The following is a 23,124-nucleotide window of genomic DNA, read 5'->3' on the forward strand; positions in this document are numbered from 1 at the left end:
GTTAAGATCTAGGTTACTTACACCAAGAACACAAATATTAAACATAAATTTTCAATTTAAATTCACTAACCTTAAACTTTGAATTTCAATCTTCAATTCCACCCCTCTTTCCTTCTTTCCTTCTTGCTCAATCCTCTTCTCAAGTGAAGTTATCAAGTTCTAATGGATTAATTTGGGGTCAAGGTAAAGTTTAGTAGGAGTTTTGAAGCTTGAACTCAAGCTTTAATGGAGTTTCTTCTATGGTGGCTTAGGGAGAGGTGGGGCGGCAACTTAGGTGAAGGAAGAAGACTTTTTGGTTTTTTTTTTCTTTATTTTCTTGTATTTTTATCTCTTAGGAAGACCATAAATCAATTTAATTAAATTTATTAATTATAACATTTATGGCATCATGCACGATGTTATGCATGATGTCATCTCCCTTCACTTTTTCATTTTCTTCTTCTTTTTTTTTTTAAATTTTTCTATTAGTTCTTTAATTTAATTCCCGACTCTGAAATTTTCTTTTCTCTGAATTTATTTGACAGTTTGGTCAGGAGTCAGCTCTCGGGGTCAATTGACCAAATTGCCCCTTGTCGGTTAAACCCGATTTGTAAATAATTCAATATTTCTTCCGGCTCCTTGACCTAATTATTTGACTGGCTTCACAATTCTTTTTCATGATTTTCTCTTTTCCACTGTGTTCGTAATAGTCCTAAGGACCGCAGTGTCACATTTTACGGTTCGAAATTCGAGTTTAAATCGACTTCACAATCCTTCCCAAGAAGGTTACCCATCGCTGTGACTCTCGGCTCGTTTAACTTCTTATGTTCTATTTTTCTTATTTATACTTAACTAATTGACAATTACTAATTGTTTGTGTTTATGGCTTATCTAATTGTCTTAAGTGTGGTTCTAATCCCTTTAATTGTCTGGACCAACACCGGTCATCGGAATAATAAAATATACCAGGCTATGCAAATAGGGGTGTTACATTTTGTGATTCAAATGAGACTCCTAAAGCCTTTTGGACTCAAAATGATCTAACCCTAGAGCAACCATTATAATTATAAGAGAAAACATCAGAAAAAGGGGCTCTCTCTCTCTTTTATCTTTTGATAGCACTTTTGAGGAGTTTTGAAGTAGAGAAATCCACACTCTACACTCTCTCCAGTCATTTCTAAGAGAGAAACATCAGTACCAAAAGGAGTTTTTCAGCTGAAGTTCCGCAAGATCAAAGCTGCAAACTCTCTTCGGTTCCTTCATTTCATCTCCCTAGACAGATTTTTATTATTTTATATCTTCTATATGATTTTCTTTTTATTGTTTTTACTTTTTATCATGATTTTTGCTGAACTCACCATGAGTGAGTAGTTTTCTTATTCTAGATTTAGGAGAGTAATGCTTGTAATTATTATTATGGATGAACACTAAGTTTTATTTATTGGATTTGAGATTCGTTTCTTGATTTAATTTCTTGTGATCTTAATGCATGCTATGTGCTAGTACCCACTTAGCAATGATTGTAGATGTTAATTGAAGGACTGAAAGGTGAAGATTAATATTAGAAAATCAAGATCTTGAACCTAGGAATTCTGACCTAGACATAGGCTGATACATTCGTGGAACTTCAAAATTGATCAAAAATCTTAAAGGATTTTAATTAATTTGATCACCACAAAAGTTGGGTTTGAGTTAATTAGAATACACCCTAGGTGCCTTGAGAGAGGATTTAGGATAACTTAGGACTGATTTCCATCAAGGAAAACGATCCTCAATTCAATAAATAAATGAGATAACATCCCTAGTAAGATTCAAGTGTGAAATCTTAATTCCAGAATTGTTTCAAATAAATCATTTCGTTTTAAGTTTACCATTCTAGTGTTTAAGGTTAACAAACTTCATTTCTTAAGTATTCGATAGCTTAGACAGTTAAAATTACTGTGTAGATTGGTACTTGCTAATCAAATTCCTCGTGGGAATGATACTCTACTCATCACTTGATTACTTGTTAGCAATCCGTGCACTTGCGGGGTTGTAAAACTAGCGAAACAAGTTTTTGGCGCCATTGCTGAGGATGTTTGGTTTTAGTAATATCAAGCGATAGGCAATTTAGCTGATTTAGGTAATTATATTTATTATCTAATTTTATTTTACTGGTTGTATTTCTCTTCTTTTCTCTCAGGTGCCCGATATAGTATATGAGAAGAACAAGGCCAGAAGAAGAAATTTTAGATTGTGATTCGGGGACAGACAAAACTCTGAGAGCCATCAGGAGGGAAAAGGAAACATCAAGAGCACGGTCATGGAGATCCTAAAATTCCAACCATGGCTGATAATAATGACAGACCAAGACTCTTGAGAGATTACGGAGCTCCATCTGTCTAAGAATTTCAGCCCAGTGTCACTAGACCCATAGTGGAAGCCAACAACTTTGAATTAAAACCAGCATGGCTCCAAATGATTCAACAAACCTAGTTTGAAGGTTTACAAACAGAAGACCCACATTATCACCTCCAGTGCTTTCTTGCCCTATATGACACATTCAAGATGAATGGAGTGTCTGATCAAGCAATAAGACTCAGAGCATTCCCATTCTCCCTTCGAGACAGAGCAAGGAAGTGCTTACTTTCTCAACCAGCTGGAATGTTCATCATTTGGGAAAACCTCTCTCAAGCTTTTCTAGTAAGGTATTTTCCACTTGCAAAGACTGCAAAACTGAGGCTTGAGCTTAACACCTTCAGACAAAAGGAAGTAGAATCAGTCTATGATGCATGGGAAAGATATAAAGACCTACAGAGGAAATGTCCACACCATGGCATAGAAGATTGGCTATTAGTGCAAAATTTCTATAATGGATTACTGCCCTCTAGAAGGAGCACAGTTGATTCAGCTGCAGAGGGTGATCTAGTGCAGAAAACAATGACACAAGCACTTAAACTTCTAGAAAGGGTTGCATACCATAATTATGAGTGGTCAAATGAAAGAGGAAATGCAAAGAGAACTGCAGGGGTCCTGGAAGTAGGCACCATAAGCATGATAAATGCTCAATTTGATCAGCTCACAAAGAGACTCGAAAGAATGCAAGCCAACGCAGTTGGTACAAATAGTCAACATGAGGACAACTATGGAAGAGGAAACATGAGTTCAGAATACAGCAATTTCAATGAACCCTCCACAGAACAAATGACTATGTGAATAATGTAGGAAACTTCAACTAGAGGCAACCCAACAATCCATATTCAAATGCTTAAAACCTTGGATGGAGGAACCACCCAATGGGTAGCTAACGTTGTCCCCGTAACGAAGAAAGATGGCAAAGTAAGGGTATGCGCTGATTACAGGGATCTCAATAAGGCGAGTGTAAAAGATGATTTTCCTCTCCCACATATAGATGTAGTATTAGACAATGCTACAGGATTGGGGAGATGCTCATGTATTGACGGAGCCTCAGGGCATAACCAGTTTTTGATGGACAATGATGACAAAGAAAAGATTGCCTTCATCACCCAGTGGGGAGTCTTTTGCTACTGGGTGATGCCCTTTGGGCTAAAGAATGCAGGGGCTACTTACCAATGTGCCATGGTCACATTTTTTCATGACATGATGCATAAAGAAGTAGAAGTTTATGTGGATGACAAGATCATTGAATCCAGTGTCACACCCTACTCCTCTGTAAGATGTAACATGATCCTGTAGTACACCTAATGAATTACCGTACTTCGCTTACCGATAACCCATTAGATATACTACAAGGGATTTTAAAACAATTTTTTTGAAATTTAAATCATCGATTAAAATCTGGTGTTATAAAATTTTTTTCAAAATTTCGGTAAAGTGTCGACTGTATTTTGAAAAAACAGTTCTTCGAACTTGAAAAGGAAAATACTCCCCATATGTTTTCTCAAATACAACTGCAATAAACTTCATTTCATCTCACAACTCAATCTCAATAATCAAGTCATTTCATTTTCAAACCAACCTCATCATAAAAGAAACATTTCATTGATTACAAGACTCAAAAATTAATATTACAAAACTATACAAGTAAATGAAATCTCAATTTTATCTTTACAATAATTTACATTTAATTACATACTAAAATATTTTACAAGATTTTTTATACAACTGCTCAAATAATTTACATACATATTATTACATCCATACATCAAAACCTGTGTACATGGGTAAACCTGGAGCTGATCTGAATATCTCTTCAAAGAAGCTTACTCAATTGCTCTATGCTCTTTTCACCTGCGACAGCATACAAAGCTATCGCTGAGTGGTGAACTCAGTGGTGCACAACTATAACTTAAAACATAGTTCAATACACCTTAGCAAAATTGCAGCAAATAATTTGAAAATCTGAATACTCATCAAATTCCAAAACTCAAAATATTCATTGCCAATAATATAAATCATTTGTATAAAATGACTTTATTCACGAAATTCAATTTATCAAATCATAACTAACCATTTAAGGTAATTCCAACAAAATCAATTATGCATAAATTCATAATTGAAATCACAATTCTTTACTATTCAAAAACCATTCTTTATCTCGAAAACCATTCTTTATCTCACTAACTATGCAAGACTAATCCGAGAGGGCCATCTTCGGGGTGATTCTAACTCCCTATGGTCGGGGAGATCGAATCGGATTCTAACTCCCTATGGTCGGGGAGTTCGAATCAGTGCACAGTACACATCACAACAATGAATCTTCCGAAAGGGCCATAACATAAAAAACTTAGATCTAACCTCTAATAAGAGGAGAATCTAAGCCTGTGCACGTACCATGGTAATCAAAACACAACTAACTCCTTTGTCTTCTCAACAAATGAGAGAGATGGGTAATAACCTAGTCAAGCATCTATAGTGAGATGTAAAACAATATCACAATCCTTTTAGTGAGCATAAATCACAATACAATTCGATTCAAAATCAATTCCAATATCAAATAATTTTTATGCTCATCACAATTCAAATCATAAATTTGCATTTTTCCATGCAAATTGCACATCACAATTCAAAACATGTTCTATCACAATTTTCCAAAAACATAATTTATTCAATTCACAACAATGCTTAATACTTGTGGAAATACCATTTTACAAAGCTAAATTCATACATACTATAATAATTTCAATAATCATTGAATTAAATCCAATGCTTGTTAAACATAATACATAAGAAAAATATGTCATTTAATCATATGAACTATTCATAACAAAATCAGTTAAAAACTAGTTGTGCAAAAACCTAATTTGAGTCGCTCTTAGGCCTTGACTCAATGTTCTTTATGCTTCTCAATATTCTTATCAACTGAAACACACAATTTAAAGTGTTTCAATATTCAATGAATTTGTTTCCAACCATAAAATCCAATATCTAAATTTTCTTGGTACTATTTCCTTTAATTCATTTCATTAGTCAACTTATAATGTTGACCCTTGATGCACTCTAAGTGAGTCAATTCTAATGTTACCAATATATCACATTTTATAGCTATTTAGTGTTAGTACATGTTACCAAATTCACTTTCAAGTATATTACATTTTATTACAAATTTTCGGATTTCAGTGTACTATTTAAACCTAGCCGGACGACCTAGTTCCCTCAGTTTTCGGGTTTCGGTCTAAACTACAAACTTGTAGATCTATGTCTTATTGCACGTGGGGCAAAATATCAAGTCATTCTGAGTTGTGTAGACCAAGTTATGGTCAATTTAGCGATGTTGGACAGAATGCACCAAAATGGTAACTTTAGGTCATTTTTAGGTCACTTTTGGTTCAGCCAGTTTTTGGACCTAAACTTATGCAAGCTATTTGGCTTAGTTGTGGCCATTTCTGGGCTTTGGTGTCTTCATAAGAATTGTAGATATATCTCTCAAATATTCATGGTAAAACTTTCAGGTCAATTGGACCTGTTTTGAGTAAGTTATGGTCAAAACACTAACTACTGCCCAAATGGTCAATTTTCAGGCTTTCAAGTCACTAATCTGGATTTGGTCATTTTTCAAGTCACCTTCTAGGCAGAATTTTAGTAAGCTTCCTTCATGAAAGTTGGCATATTTTGTGCCTCGTTTCACCTCCAATTGGTCTCATACCAATTGGAGTCACACACTTAAGGTTCTAAGCCAAAACACATACTGCCCTGCTACACATTGATTATCCTTGCCAATTACACATCCAACACTTACCAAATTAATTCTTCCATGCCAATTCTAGTTTGTATCATAACATTAACACACTTTACTTCACATTTTTGGTCATTTTGGTAGCTTGTAACCACTCTCAATAAATACATTATAACTCAGAATTTTTCTAAGTCTAATTACAACAATTAACCACATGACATACCTAATTTACATGTCCGAATTCAAACCATTATACACATATCCATGTTGCCATTAATAACAACATCTTAGACAACCATAAACAAGTAAAAACAAGTTACATATACAAAATTTCCATGGCTGCCAAAATGTACATCTCCGTTAAAACATCAAACTTCAAAAATTCTTCCATAAATCAACTACCCACAACCTTGGTTACACTTTTAATAAAACAAGAATTGAAAACACTCACTTACCTATTGTTGGAGCTTGATCAAACCTCAACTAATCCCCTTAAATTACCATCAATCTCTTCCTTGTGATGTGGGGATTAAAGTTAATGAAGTGAGCCTTAGGTTTTGAGTTATGGAAGCTGTTAACATTTGGCCATGGAGGTTTTATGGGAGGAGTAATTCGGTGCAATGGAGTGAGGTTGAAGATGAAGTTGAATTCTGTCCACTTTGGCTTATATGTGTCCACTAATATCTCACTTAATGCTCCACTAACTTAGTTTAATATAGTTTAATCATTAATTTTCAATTATCCCAATTTTCACCCCTTAATTTCCCTTAATCACATTTTATCTTTAATCTCATTTTTATTCAATTTTCAAAATGTAATACTACTTATTTTTCATGGACATTTAGGTTAAAAGGCAACTCGGGGTGTCAATTGATCACAATGCCCCTATTCAGGTTGCATTCTCGATTTTTCGATAACACCGAGTTTTGTCGTTTTCTTGATTTCTCATTTTTCTTTGTACTAATTAATTAATTTTTCTTTGATATTTCTAATGACATTTATACTTCAATAGATGTTTATTTAAGTCTTAAAAATATTTTCCAGGGTTCCCCGTAGTCTAGGGCTAGTCAACGGTTCACGCCGCAACTTCCCAGTGCGGTTACCCATCGCTATGGTTCTCGACTCGTTTAACTTGGTTACATTTCATTACTATTATTTTTCCTTTGTTTTTCTTGTATTTTCTTTTCTTGTATTTCATTATTTTATGTCTCTTCACCCATATCTAAGTGTAGTTCTAAGCATCCTAGCTGTCCGGACAACACTGGTCACTAGAACAGTAGAACGCACTACCAAATATAGGGGTGTTACAATTCTCCCCCCCTTAAAATAAATTTCATCTCGAAATTTTACCTGGCATCAGTCTCTGAACAGCTGTGGGTGCTATCTCCTCATATCCTCTTAACGTTTCCAAGTAGCTTCCTGGCCTGAATAATGGTTCCACAGCACTTTAACTAGGTGTATTTGTTTATTCCTCAGCTGCTTCACCTCATATGCTAGAATTTTTATGGGTTCTTCCTCATATGAGAGGTCTGGATTTACCTCAATCTTTTCAACTGATAGTACATGAGATGGGTCAGATCTGTACCTCCTTAACATGGACACATGGAAGACACTGTGTATCCTTTCTAGCTCTGGAGGTAATGCTAACTGATATGCCAAAGGACCCACTCTTTCCATAACCTCATATGGTTCGATAAAACGAGGACTCAGTTTGCCCTTTCTGCCAAATCTCATAATCCTCTTCCAAGGAGAAACTTTAAGGAATACCTTATCACCCACTGCATATTCAATATCTCTTCTCTTCAAATCAACATAGGACTTCTGACGGTCTGATGTAGCCTTGAGTCGATCTCCGGTCAATCTGATCTTTTCCTCTGTCTGCTGAACAATTTCTAGCCCAATCATCTTCCTTTGTAACACCCCTAAGTTCGGAAGTGCGTTCTGCTGTTCCGGTGACCAGTGCTATCCGGACAGCTAGGATGCCTAGAACTACACTTCGTTATGAGTGAGGAGACATAAAATAATGAAATACAAGAAAAGAAAATACAAGAAAAACAAAGGAAAAATAATAGCAAAGAAATGTAACCAAGTTAAGCAAGCCGAAAACCCTAGCGATGGTGATCATGCCAGGAAGTCACGGCGTGGACGTTGACTAATACGGATCATGGGAACCTAAAAACATTTTTAGGACTTAAATAGACATCAATTGAAGTATAAATATCATTAGAAATAACAAAGAAAAATTAAATAATTAGTACAAAGAAAAGTGAGAAATCGAAAAACAGACAAAACTCGGTGTTACCGAAAAATCGGGAATGCAACCCGAACAGGGGCATTATGGTCATTTGATGTCCCGAATTGTCTTTTGACCTAAATTTCCATTAAAAATAAATAATATTACACTTAGAAAATAAAATGAAAAATTAATTTGGTGGTACCTAAAGTAAATAGTAGGAATTAAGGGTTTAATGTGGAATAAAGGGAAATTAAGCTTATTAAATGATTAAATGTGTGAGTGGGCCACTAATGATTTAATTAAACAATAAAATGTGCTGATGTAAGTCCACTGTACCCATCAGAAAGTTCATGTTCTCCATTTCCATTAAACTAGCCGAATTGAAGAAAAGGAAAAATCCTCCATGGCCATTTTGATTCAAGCTTCATCTAACCCCTCACTTCACTTCTAAACACTTAGGTTCCTTCATGAAAGTTTGTCTACACATCATAAGGAAGAGCTTAATACCAAATTTAAGAAGTTTAATCAAGGTTTGGCAAGTTCCAACCATAAGGTAAGTTCACATTTTTGAAGATTGCTTTGTTAAACTTTGTGTACATGTTATAGGTGTTGGTTTTGTGAAGAAAATTTTTAGGTTTGAAGAGTTATTGAGATGTTCATTTTGGACAGCCATGGAGTTATGTATTTGATGAAATATTTGTACATATATTTGGTGAGAAATGATGTTGATTAAGTGATTTAATATCCTAGTAAATTATTCCACATATATATGGTGATTTTGCACTTGGAATGGAAATTGGTGAATTGTAGGACACTTTGGGGTTGAGGGACATTTTCGGCAGCCTTGGAACTCTTGGATAAGTGTATGTGGTTCATGAAGATATGGGCAGAATTGTGGCATTAAGGATTGATGGATATGTATATGATTTTGTTGTGTAAAGTGTATGTAAAAACTAGTAATGTTTATGTGTATGTGTAATTGTATTTGGACTTTGGGAATTAGAGTTATATTTAGTGTGTTGAGTATAATTGTAATCTGCCCAAAATGACTTTAAAGTGAAGTGGAGTATGGTTTTGGTAATGTACCAAAACAGATTTGGTAGGGAAGTGAACATCTAGTAAGGTAAGGGTGTAATTGATGTATGTTTAAGCAATGTGATTAAGGCAGTATACATTTTAGCCTATAACTTTAAATGTGTAACCTCAATTGGTATGAGACCAATTGGAGGTGAAACTAGGCACAAAATGTGCCAACTTTCATTGAGAAAGCATACCAAAATTCTGCTTGCATGGTGACATAAAAAAATAACCAATTCGGATTAGGTGCAATTAGGACCTGAAAAATGACCAATTGGGCAGCAGTGAGTGTTTAGGCCATAACTCACTCAAAACAGGTCCAATTGACCTGAAATTTTAACCATGAATATTTAAGACCCATACCTACAAGTCTTATGAAGACACCAAATCCCAGAAATGACTAGAAGCAAGTCAAAAAGCTTGCACAAGTTCGGGTCCAAAAACTGGCCGAACCAGAGTTGACCAAATTGACCTAAAATTGACCTAATTTGATACCATTGGACCAGCAATAGTATAATGACCATAACTTGGCCTACATAACTCGGAATGACCTGAAATTTTGCACCGCGGTCCATAAGACATAGATCTACAAGTTTGTAGTTTTGACCGAAACTCGAAAACCGAGGGAACTAGGTCGTCCGGCTAGGTCAAACTAGTATCCCGGAATCCAGCAAGTTGCATTAAAATGCACTAAACGAGGAAATGAGTTTGGTAAAACGTACCAACCTAAAACCCTATCGAATGTGACATATTAATGACACTAAAACCTAATTTACCTAGAACGCATCGAGGGTCGGTATATTAGGTGATTAAGCAAATAATAGCTTTCAGTGAATTACTTATCGAACATTATCGTTAGAGACAAATTTATTTAGCACTGAAACACTTCAAATTGTGTTTCTCAGTTACCAAAGACTCAGGAAAAGGAAGGAAACACGAGTCCGGACCAGAGACAAATATTCGAGGTTTGTGCACAACGGCTATTTCTTTTGAATTTTTCAATTGAAATGAATTATGACTATTGTACATTATTGTTTTAAATTGTGTTTGTGCACAACTAGTTTTCAACTGATTTTGTTCTGAATAATATTTCATATGATAAATTGTATGTTATTGTTTTAAATTGTGTTTGTGCACAATATTTATTTCTTTTGAATTATTTTCAATTGAAATAAATTATGACTACTTGTATGTTATTGTTTTAAATTGTGGAAATGTACTTGAATGGATATTTATTGCTTGAAGAGCATTATAAATGGTTTGAAACTGTGAAAAACTGTTTGAATAGTATTTGATGGATACTTATTGATTGAAAAGCACTGTAAATGGTTTTTGTGGAAATTGAAGTGAATTACGAATTGTGTTGCCATTTTGTGAATGAAATTATAACTTTGGAAATTTATTGGATTCTTCGGATCATTTGAATAAAATGTTTGGAATTGTTTTGATTCACAATTGGCATGACACTGTTACTATGTTCCTCCTCCATTAATGGGGTGAGTATGATTATTCCTCCCTCTTTGACTTATCAGTCTGGGGTGAGTATGATTATGTTCCTCCCTCTTTGACTTCCCAGTCTGAGGTGAGTATGGATGAGTACTCATTATATAGCTAGCTTCCTCCCTCATTGATTTCGATTATTGGGGTGAGTATGTCTTGTCGTGGTGTACAACACGACATGTGTGGAAAAAAAAATTGTGTCCTGACTTAAATTGTGATATTGATCGGCAACACTGTGTTATTAAGTATTTTGATCAAATTGTGTATGAATTGGCAATACGGTATTCTTAAATTATTTGATGAAATTGTGTTATTATGAATTTTGATAAATTGTGAATTGGAGTTTAAATTCCTTATGACATTCATTGTCTTGGATTTAACTATGGTTTTATGTATCCACAATTTATATGGTTTATGAATTGTGATTTAAAGTTGTATTTGGTTAATGTTGTGCACCACTGAGACATTGTCTCAGCGATAGCTTTTTATTACTGTCGCAGGTAGACAGACAGACAGGGCAGCAGACTAGGCTGCTAGTACCTCCAGCGAGAGATTTTTCGGGTATAAAGAGTATACTGCTTTTTGCATTTTGTATTGTAATGTATGACCACTGTATGTACATATTGTTTTGGTTTGAGCAGTTGTAAATTCAAATTGTAACTTGAGGTTGTAAAATAATTATGAGTTATTTTGACTTGTAAAAATTGTATTATATTTCCTATATCTCAGCTTTTGAAAAATCACTGTGGATTTGAGTTGAGAAATATGTTGTATTGAGAAAAATGTTGGAGTTGAGATTTGGAAAATTATTGAAGTGCTTTTTACAGGTTTTCTGAAGAACGGTTTTATCCAAAATACAGATGGCATTCTGCCAAAATTTTTACAGAAATTCCAAATAATTCAAATGAGTTAATTCTATCACTTCAGTTCAAAAAGGTTTTCAACACCTGTAAATAGTGCTCACCACTGTAAAAGAAGTAAGAAAAGTTTTTTTAAAATCCCTTGTAGTATATTTAATGGGTTATCAGTAGACGGAGTTGGTAATTCATTAGGTATACTACGGGATCATGTTATGCCTTACAGAGGGGTAGGGTGTGACATGTTTTAGTGGTATCAGAGCAAAGTTTTAAATTCTGTTTTCACCTGTTATTTGAATGTTCTTTCTTCATAGTACAACTGCTCAATATCATTGTTTGATACATACAGTACATTACATTATAAATATGCACTAACGGGAGGAAATCTCCTTGTATTAATTGTTCAGGAGGTCTGTAACATCCTCCCCGTAGCAACTCCGTACATTCTACTGTTCCGGTGACCGGTGTCAGTCTGGACAGCTACAATGATCGGAAAAATATTTAAACTAAAGTGAGGGACCAAAATTAACTCAAATATTAATAAGAAAATATAGTAAAAATTTTAGAATAAAATACAACCAAGTCAAATGAGCCGGTGCCCAAGCGAGGGGTAATCAGAGGGAAGTTGCGGTTCTCGCAACGAGGAGCCCTAGACCCGGGGGAAAAATTGTAAAATAATTTTTGGGACTCCAGAGAAGGGTTACTGAGGTTCCCATAGCATTAGAATGCCAAGAAAATACCTAGAAAAATTTTTCAATCGGTACAGACAATTTTGGCCCGTTGAACCAAACGAAGGGCATTTTGGTCATTTCGCCTTCAGAGGTGATTTTTGGCCGACTTGTCCAGTTAAGTAAATAATTATTATGACATAAAATATGAATTAATGTTGATGAAAAACTAATTTAAAGTTAGTAGAAAAGAAAAAGAAAATAAAATGAAATTTAAAACTCAAATATGACATCATGCACATGTCACCATGATGCAATAAAAATTTCCTAACCAATCACCATTCAACAAGCTAACATAAAATAATTAAATGAGGATAAAAACAAATAAAAATCAGCTTCTTCTTCTCCATTTCCTCACTTGGCCGAAATTCATTTCTCTTCTCCCTCCATTATTGCTCTTCCTTCTACCTTGCATAACCTTTAATTCTCATCATATTTCCCCTAACCACCTTCATTAAAATTTCATTTTTAACCTTGCTAAGGTGCCTAGAAGCAAAAAGAAGTAGAAAGGAAGGAGTTTAAATAAGTTGGGAAAACTCCAATTGAGGTTAGTGTCCATTTCTTCTTCTCTCTCTTTAAATTCCTTGTTAGGACTATGAATTGAGTTAGGATTTGTGAAAATTGAACAAAAATAAACATATTAGGGCACTCTCTAATTTTTGGTAGCCATGAAAATAATTGGGTTTAATGGTTTTAATAAAATTAAAGTTGGCAAGCTTGGAGATTCTTCAAGTTGAGGTTAGTGCATTAGATACCTAAAATTTTTTTTTACTTTCATGATTAGCAACTTGAATTGAGTAAGAACTTGTGACTTAAATGAACAAAAACTAAGTGTATGTGGCCCATGGATTTCGGCTGCCCCTAAGTAAGGAACAAGATTTAGTGCTTTAATGGACTTGGAGTGCACTAGGGATTATGCTTAAAGTATATAAAAACAAGTAAAATGGATTAGTTAGTAAATTCAAGCATGTGGTGAAATGGAGATAGGAATTAGGGTTTTGAAAAGTGAAAAATTGGACTTGGCATTTGAATTGATTAAAGAACATTATAATGGTCAATTAGTGACCATTTTAGGTAAGTTAAGCACAATTTGGACTGAAAAATAGAATTGCAAAGTGAAGAGGTAGGCTGCCCTAGGAAAGCAGCAGAGGGACTGAAAATTCAGTCCACTTTCACTGCCATAACTTGGGCTGTGTTGGTCCAATTGGTGTTTGGCCAATTGGACATGAAACTAGGCTTGTAATGGCACATTTTTTCTGAAGAAACCATGTCTAAAAGACAAAAGCAAGAGGACCAAAACTTGGCCCCAATCCGGATACCCTGCAAACAGCCCCTGCAGAATGACCAAATGAATAGTAACTGTTCATTTGGCCATAACTCACTGTAGATTTGGTCAATTGACCTGAAATTTTTACAGAAACAAGTTAAGACATAGACAAACAACTTTCATGAAGAAACCTACCCCAAATTATGACCAGAACCTAACCCAAATGGCAGTCACAGTCACTGTTCAAACCTGCAACTTTGCAGATTTTGATTTGAGCAGTAATGTTTGGATGGCTATAACTCTCTCTAGAAAACTCGGATTTAGGCGATTCTTGAACCGATGGAAACCTAAGGCATAGTAGAACGTTTCATATGAAGAAAGTTAGACCAAATTATGAACTTAACTTAGTCAAATTACTGACCAAAGTTGGACCAAAATCTGCCAAAACCCAAAAGTGCAAAGCATGAGCGATTGCACGTGAACAGTAAACTTATTTTGGCCATAACTTGAGCTACAAAACTCCAAATGGAGTGATTCAAAAAAATAAATTCAACTAGACAAAATAAGGAACATTTTATATGAAGGAAGTTTTGTCAAATTCCAACAGTAGATCGACCAATAGAACAGTGCAACTTCGGAGCACCAAAACCAAAAATTGGTAATTTTGCCAAAATGACCTAAGCTTTGAGAAAGTGACCAAAACCAACAAGTTTTAAATGCAAAATGTGGTACATTAGGAGTGTTAAAACCAATGCACCTATGTTCTATGCAAAAGTCAACTTTTTCTTGACTATTGAAGTGAATAGTGACATAAAAACTTGAAATTCAAAAATTGAAGAATTCAAAAGTATCAAATGCCCTAGTAGGCCTAATGTGATTGGTTTGGATAGGTTGGCATGCCAATAGGGTTCTGATAGCAGTACTGCGTATGATGTATGGCTTCATTGCCATTCTGTGATGTGATAGCCTATGGCTATACTGATTATGATGTTTTACTTGGCTTTATGCCTTATTGCTTATATGGCTTATTAGCCATTCTGTTTGCACACCGGGAGACACATTGTGACCGATGGTGTGACGACCCGAGGTACCGAGTACCCAGTGCTAGTTTACCCGTTTATCCAGTCTGGTCAATTTGTATAGGTTACTTGGGCATGGAAAAGTATAACTGTAATTGAACTGATTGTTAAAGAAAATACGAAAACTAAATATCAGGAATGATTACGATAGAATACAAAGAAACTTAAAATTCATGAAGAAGTTAATATCATAAAACGTAATTAGCCCTCGACTAAACACTAAGTTGGTAATTATTCAGTTCTTATGAACACAATGGCTAAGAAATTATGATTTTTATTTGCATATTATATTTTCTTGTATTATTGGCACCACTAAGCTTTATGCTTAGCGCGTCGCTTTTGCAACGCGTAGGTACTGAAGATTTGGACAGAGGGCCCAGTAGACCACAGATTCGGTAAGGCAGTTCACATTTCTGCATAGTGTCTGTGTCACCTCACTGTCAGCAGTGCATTGGTAGGACGCTAGATGTCATTTTGGTATTTTGTAATTGATTTTATTTTCTCATATGTATTTGAACTTATGTAATATATTTTGATATTCATGTAAATAATGAAAAGTGTGGTTGTAAATGGAAAAGTGAATGTTTATCTATGATATATGCATGGTATCATATGAGATGGATGAATGATTGAGAAATGAATGGTTGACAAATGTTGAGAACTGAAATTGAGAAATATTGATGAGATTTTGATATTGGAGTTTGGAAATGATTGAATGTGAATATTGGAAGTGTTTTTCACAGGTTCCGAAGAACTGTTTTCTCCATTTTTAGCCGGTACTCTGCCGGATTTTCCATAAAATTTTCGGAACCTCAAATAAATCACAATTTCAATAAATGAATTATATTTCACAAGTTATTTTCAAAACTATGATAAAAATGAATTCAGATAAAATAGAGTGCTCCGGCACACTGAGTGGCATAACTTGCTCGGCTACACTGTAGTCGGGTAAGGGGTGTCACAAGGTCTAAGATCCTCGCATTGACTATGGAAGAGGGTGATCGTTCAGTCGATCAATCTATAGAGGCTGAGGTGCAAAGGGATGCCCCAGCCGTACATAATGTTAGTGGTTCAAAGAAGACCCCTCTGATCTGTAGTTTCTGCTCGATTCGCTCGTGACAGACGCAATGTTCCAACAAATATAATGTGCCTACTCAAGTCCCAATACAGACACCAGTGGTACAACCACAGTCTTCTGCAAGGCAGTATGACAAATTGATGAAGTATGGGGCTACAGAGTTCAAGGGGACAGTAGATCCTCTAGAGGCAGAACAGTGGTTAGAAAGGATGGATAGGGTATTCAAGAAATCAGACCGCATGCAGGAGCTCGATTTGAATACTCGTGATCTTTGCTGTGGGGATGCTTATGGATCGTGGAAAACTATTCCCCACACCGTAGAACCTGCAGTGCTAACATGGAATGACTTTCTCAGGGAATTCAGGCAGAAATATGTCCCTGATGCTTATGTAGACCAGAAGCTACAAGAGTTCTTAAGTCTGAAACAGGGGAGTAGATCAGTGGCTGAATATGAAAGGTAATTTTTCCGCCTGAGCCATTATGCAGTAAGTTTACTTTCTACCAGTAGGGAGAGATGTAAGAGGTTTGAAACCGGCTTGAAGCCTAGTATCAGATTACAAGTGGTTGGGTTCAAACATAATAACTTCTCTGAACTTATTTCTCAAGCACTAGAATTAGAAAGAATTGAATCTGAAGTGGCTCCTGAGAAAAAGAAATCAGAGAAGACATAAAAAGAGGGAAAGTCAGTAGAACAGAGTTCTAGTGGTTTTACTGGAAAGAGGAAAAACTTTGGGGGATACAACAGAGATAGTAAGAAGTCCGGTAGAGATAGATCTTTTGGACAGAAACCACCTCGATCCGATCAGCAAACTCAACAGAAACCCAGGAATGCGCTGTCAGATCGACTTTGTGAAACTTGTGGTAAACCACATAGTGGGGTATGTTATAGAGCCGTAGGAGCATGTTTTAACTGTGGAGAGACTGGCCATTTTGTTAGGGATTGTGTAAATCCAGGTTGTTCTGGATCATTTACTACACCAAAGGGATGAACCCAAGTTTCTACCCCAAAGAGTTCACCATCAGTTAGTAGAGGTAGAGGTAGAGGTAGGGGCAGTACACCTAGAAGTCAAAGTACTGTGAATCAGCCAGAACAAGGTGATGCTTCAGCTGGAGTATACGCTATACGACAGAGAGAAGAGGCTAAGACTTTTGACATTATTGCTGGTACTTTCTCAATTAGTAACTAAGATATATATATATATATATATATGTATTGTTTGACCTGGAGTTTGCATACTTTTATGTTAGTGTCAGAACTATATGTTTTGTTGTTATTCCTTTATAGGGGAATAAATTTTGATGAATTAGTGATTAGTCCTTTAAGATAAGGATTGTGATAATAAGTGAAATTAGTTTTGAAAGAGTTTATCGGCGAAAAGTATTTTCTAACACACCATAAATTATAAAGCTAATTGGCGAGCCTACTTAATGTAAGGCAAGAGGACGTAAAAGTAAGATGCAGTAATGGAATTGCTCTAGATGAGGGCAAAGATGTTACTGTTAGTAATTGTCAAGGGATATTGTAATCAGAATCGGTTTAGGATATTAGTGGATTCGAGAAAGATAAGATGTTAGAAAACCTAGTCCATGAGGTTATAACGTAGTGACTATATAATGTTCTTGATGTTTGTATTGTAAGCTGCAGATTATAGTATCGACACGGGATTATTGTATAGAGCTACGTGCTTCCTCGTGGTACAATAAATTAAGAATATTTGTAAGTAATCTATAAATTGATATAGTTGCACCCGAATAGAGTACTAGTACTGAAAATAAATGTGAAAATTTTAGTCAGAAATTTAAAACTTCAGAACTAGCCTATCGAAAGACTACACTTGCAAGGTAGCTAGAGTCAGTGACTCAGTTATATTAATGTGAATTATCTGTACCACAGTAATTGCTATAAGCTTAAAGATATCAGTACGACTTATCATCCTCAGACGGATGGACAGTCGAAACAAGTGATTCAGGTAAATTTTAAAACTCGTTGAGTTTCTATAAATAATGAAATGAAATGATAATAATAACCTGTAAAATGGAATAAACCCTCGAGAATATACTGAGAACTTCTATCCTTGAATCCGAGGGGAGATGGGACAGATACATCCCACTAACAGAATTCGTATATAATAATAAGTGTCGAGCTAGCATACAAATAGCACCCTATGAAACAGAGTAAGAGAACGGATAACTATGGATTTTGTGATGAGATTTTCGAGGACACAGAATAGTCATGATGCAGTATAGGTCATAGTTATCAGACTAACCAAGTTTGCTCACTTTTTGCCAATTCGGATGGACTATAGCCTGGAAAGATTGGCCAGATTGTACATATATGAGATTGTAAAACTGCATGGAGTGCCAGTATCAATTGTGTCTGACAGAGATCCTAGGTTCACTTCTAGATTCTAGGGTAGTCTTCAGAGAGCCCTAGGAACTATATTGAACTTCAAAGACAAGATTCCACCCATGCATGATGGCCACCGAGAGGGTTATTCAGAATCTTGGAGGATATGCTACGGGCTTGTGTGATTGAATTTGAAGGTAGTTGGGATACACACTTGCCTTTGATTGAGTTTGCTTATAACAACAGCTACCAATCAAGCATTGGGATGCCTCCATATGAAGCTTTGTATGGCAGAAAGTGCAGAACTCCCTTATGTTGGGATGAGGTAGGTGAAAGGAAGATGATTGGGCCAGAAATTGTTTAGCAGACAGAGGAAAAGATTAAATTGATCAGAGATAGACTTAAGGCTGCATCAGACCGTCAGAAGTCCTATGTTGATCTGAAGAGAAGAGATATAGAGTATGCAGTGGGTGATAAGGTATTCCTCAAAGTTTCTCCTTGTAAGGGGATTATGAGATTCGGCAGAAAGGGGAAACTGAGTCCTCGTTTCATCGGACCATATGAGATTCTGGAAAGAGTGGGTCCTTTGGCATATCGGTTGGCATTATCTCCAGAGCTAGCAAGGATACACAGTGTCTTCCATGTATCCATGTTAAGGAGGTACAGATCTGACCCATCTCATGTACTATTGAAGTGCTTTTTACAGGTTTTCTGAAGAACGGTTTTATCCAAAATACAGATGGAATTCTGCCAAAATTTTTACAGAAATTCCAAATAATTCAAATGAGTTAATTCTATCACTTCAGTTCAAAAAGGTTTTCAACACCTGTAAATAGTGCTCACCACTGTAAAAGAAGTAAGAAAAATTTTTTTAAAATCCCTTGTAGTATATTTAATGGGTTATCAGTAGACGGAGTTGGTAATTCATTAGGTATACTACGGGATCATGTTATGCCTTACAGAGGGGTAGGGTGTGACATTCCTTTCACCTACTTCATCCCAACATAGGGGAGTTCTGCACTTTCTGCCATATAAAGCTTCATATAGAGGCACCCCAATGCTTGATTGGTAGCTGTTGTTATAAACAAACTCAATCAAAGGCAAGTGTATATCCCAACTACCTTCAAACTCAATCACGCAAGCCCGTAGCATATCCTCCAATATCTGAATTACCCTCTCAGACTGGCCATCTGTCTATGGGTGGAATGCTGTGCTGAAGTTCAATCTAATTCCTAGGGCTCTCTGAAGACTACCCCAGAGTCTAGAAGTGAACCTAGGATCTCTGTCTGATACAATCGATACTGGCACTCCATGCAGTTTTACAATCTCATTTATATACAATCTGGCCAATCTCTCCAACTATAGTCCATCCAGATTGGCAAAAAGTGAGCAGACTTGGTTAGTCTATCAACTATGACCAAAACTGCATCATGACTATTCTGTGTCCTCGAAAGCCTCATCACAAAATCCATAGTTATCCGTTCCCTTACAATGTTTCATATGGTGCCATTTGTATACTAGCTTGACACTTATCATTGTATACAAATTTTGTTAATGGGAGGTATCTGTCCCATCTCCCCTCGGATTCAAGGACACAAGTTCTCAGTATATTCTCGAGGGCTTATTACATTTTACAGGTTATTATTATCATTTCATTTCATTATTTACAGAAACTCAATGAGTTTCAAAATTGACCTGAATTACTTGTTTCGACTGTCTATCTGTCTGAGAATGATAAGTCATACTGATATCTTTAAACTTATAGTAATTACTGTGGTATAGGTAGTTCACATTATTGTAATCGAGTTACTGACTCCAGCTACCTTACAAGTGTAGTCTTTCGATAGGCTAGTTTTGAAGTTTTAAATTTCTGACTAAAATTTTCACATTTATTTCCCGTAATAGCACTCTATTCGGGCGTAATTGTATCAATTTATAGATTACTTACAAATATTCTTATTTTATTGTACCACGACGAAGCACGTAGCTCTACGCAATAATCCCGTGTCGGTACTATAATCTGCAGCTTACAATACAAACATCGAGAACATTACATAGTCACTACGTTATAACCTCATGGACTAGGTTTTCTAACATCTTATCTTTCTCAAATCCACTAATATCCTAAACCGATTCTGATTACAATATCCCTTGACAATTACTAACAATAACATCATTGCCCTCATCTAGAGCAATTCTATTACTGTAACTTACTTTTATGTCCTCTTATCTTACATTAAGTAGGCTCGCCAATTAGCTTTATAATTTATGGTGCGTTAGAAAATACTTTTAGCTAACTATTCTTCCAAAATTAATGTCAATAATACTTGTTATTATAGTTTTTATCCTAAAGGACTAGTCACGAATACATCAAAATTCATTCCCATGTAAAGGAATAGCAACAGAACATATAGTTCTAACACTAGCACACAACTAAGTAGTGCTAGGATAAAATAATAACTAATTGTTTCTTTCAAAAATTAAGAACTTACCAACAGCTACATCCGAAGTTTCTGTTCTTTCTCCTTGGCGCATAGTGGACGCTCTGACTGGTGCGCTACTATATTCAGGTTGATTCACTGTGTTATGGTGGTGAGGAGTATCAACTCTATTTCTATCTCGACTCTGACTGCTTTTCTATGAACTTCGGAGAGCATATCGAGGTGCTCTAGTACAATCTCTAACAAAGTGTCCATGCTTTCCACAATTGTAGCAGGCTCCAGAGGCCTTACGACAAATATCTCCATGTAGCTTACCATAAACATGGTAGAAACAGGCATAATAGGAACTTTTGGTTGTTCGATGACTAGATTTTGGTGTTCTCTGCCCTGATGATCCGCCTCTGTCATATCCTTGAGCTCGAGGTTCCTCAAATTCTTTTCTCTTCCCCAAATTACTGTTCGAGCTCTGACCCATAGGTTTCTCCCTCTTCTCTATTTCACACTGCCCTTGTGGGGGTTGGGTTTATGCTTGAGCTTGAGCTGACAGAGTATCAGCCATTTGTTGAAAAAAAGTGGCCATTTGCTGGGCCATTTATGCAGTAATTTGTACCAGTAAAACTGGTACAGTCGGGCCTTCGACACTTTGTGGGGCTAGGGCCTCAACTTGTACTTCTGCCATCACAAACTGTTCTATTGTCTCATTCTTCTCTTCTATATCTTTTCACAGGATTTTCTATTCATGTACAACCAACACAAGGAGATTTCTCTTCATTAGTTCATATTTATGATGTAAATGTACTATATGTATCAAACATTTAAGCAGTTGTAGTTACTGATAAAAAGATTTCAAATTCATAGTTCAAAATGTACTTTAAAACCATTGCTCTGATACCACAAAACATGTCACACCCTACTCCTCTGTAAGATGTAACATGATCCCGTAGTACACCTAATGAATTACTGTACTTTGCCTACCAATAACCCATTAGATATACTACAAGGGATTTTAAAAAAATTTTTGTGAAATTTAAATCATCGATTAAAATTTGGTGTTATAAAACTTTTTTCAAAATTTCGGTAAAGTGCCAGCTGTATTTTCAGAAAACAGTTCTTCAAACCTGAAAAGGAAAATACTCCCCATATGTTTTCTCAAACACAACTCCAATAAACTTCATTTCATCTCACAACTCAATCTCAATGATCAAGTCATTTCATTTTCAAACCAACCTCATCATAAAAGAAACATTTCATTGATTACAAGACTCAAAAATTAATATTACAAAACTATACAAGTAAATGAAATCTCAATTTTACATTTATAATAATTTACATTTAATTACATACCAAAATATTTTACAAGAGTTTTTATACAACTGCTCAAATAATTTACATACATATTATTACATGCATACATCAAAACCTGTGCACATGGGTAAACCCGGAGCTGATCTAAATGTCTCTTCAAAGAAGCTTAGTCAATTGCTCTATGCTCTTTTCACCTGCGATAGCATACAAAGCTATCGCTGAGTGGTGAACTCAATGGTGCACAACTATAACTTAAAACATAGTTCAATATACCTTAGCAAAATTACAGCAAATAATTTGGAAATCCGGATACTCATTAAATTCCAAAACTCAAAATATTCATTGCCAATAATATAAATCATTTGTATAAAATGACTTTGATCACGAAATTCAATTTATCAATTCATAACTAACCATTTAAGGTAATTCCAACAAAATCAATTATACATAAATCATAATTAAAATCACAATTCTTTATTATTCAAAAACCATTCTTTATCTCGAAAACCATTCTTTATCTCACTAACTATGCAAGACTAATCCAAAAGTGCCATCTTCGGGGTGATTCTAACTCCATATGGTCGGGAGATCGAATCAGATTCTAACTCCCTATGGTCGGGGAGGTAGAATCATCGTGCACAGGACACATAACAATAATGAATCTTCCAAAAGGGCCATAACATAAAAAAACTTATATCTAACCTCTAATAAGAGGAGAATCTAAGCCTGTGCATGTACCATGGTAATCAAAACACAAATAACTCCATTGTCTTCTCAATAAATGAGAGAGACGGGTAATAACCTAGTCAAACATCTATAGTGAGACGTAAAACAATATCACAATCCTTTTAGTGAGCATAAATCACAATACAATTCGATACAAAGTCAATTCCAATATCTAATAATTTTTATGCTCATCACAATTCAAATCATAAATTCGCATTTTTCCATGCAAATTGCCCATCACAATTCAAAACATGTTCGATCACAATTTTTCAAAAATATAATTTATTCAATTCACAACAATGCTTAATACTTGTGGAAATACCATTTCACAAAGCTAAATTCATACACACTATAATAATTTCAATAAT

General features: G+C 35.4%; 1 non-coding gene across 1 annotated transcript; it reads right to left on the minus strand.

Annotated features, from left to right (window-relative positions):
- Nucleotides 1-2,691: 2,691 nt before the first annotated feature.
- LOC131181180 (small nucleolar RNA R71) lies at nucleotides 2,692-2,798 on the minus strand. The gene has a single exon (XR_009149808.1). It is a non-coding gene; the product is annotated as a small nucleolar RNA R71 (small nucleolar RNA).
- Nucleotides 2,799-23,124: the final 20,326 nt, after the last annotated feature.

This window comes from Hevea brasiliensis, chromosome 6 (assembly GCF_030052815.1).
Source record: "Hevea brasiliensis isolate MT/VB/25A 57/8 chromosome 6, ASM3005281v1, whole genome shotgun sequence".
Classification (NCBI taxonomy): domain Eukaryota; kingdom Viridiplantae; phylum Streptophyta; class Magnoliopsida; order Malpighiales; family Euphorbiaceae; genus Hevea; species Hevea brasiliensis.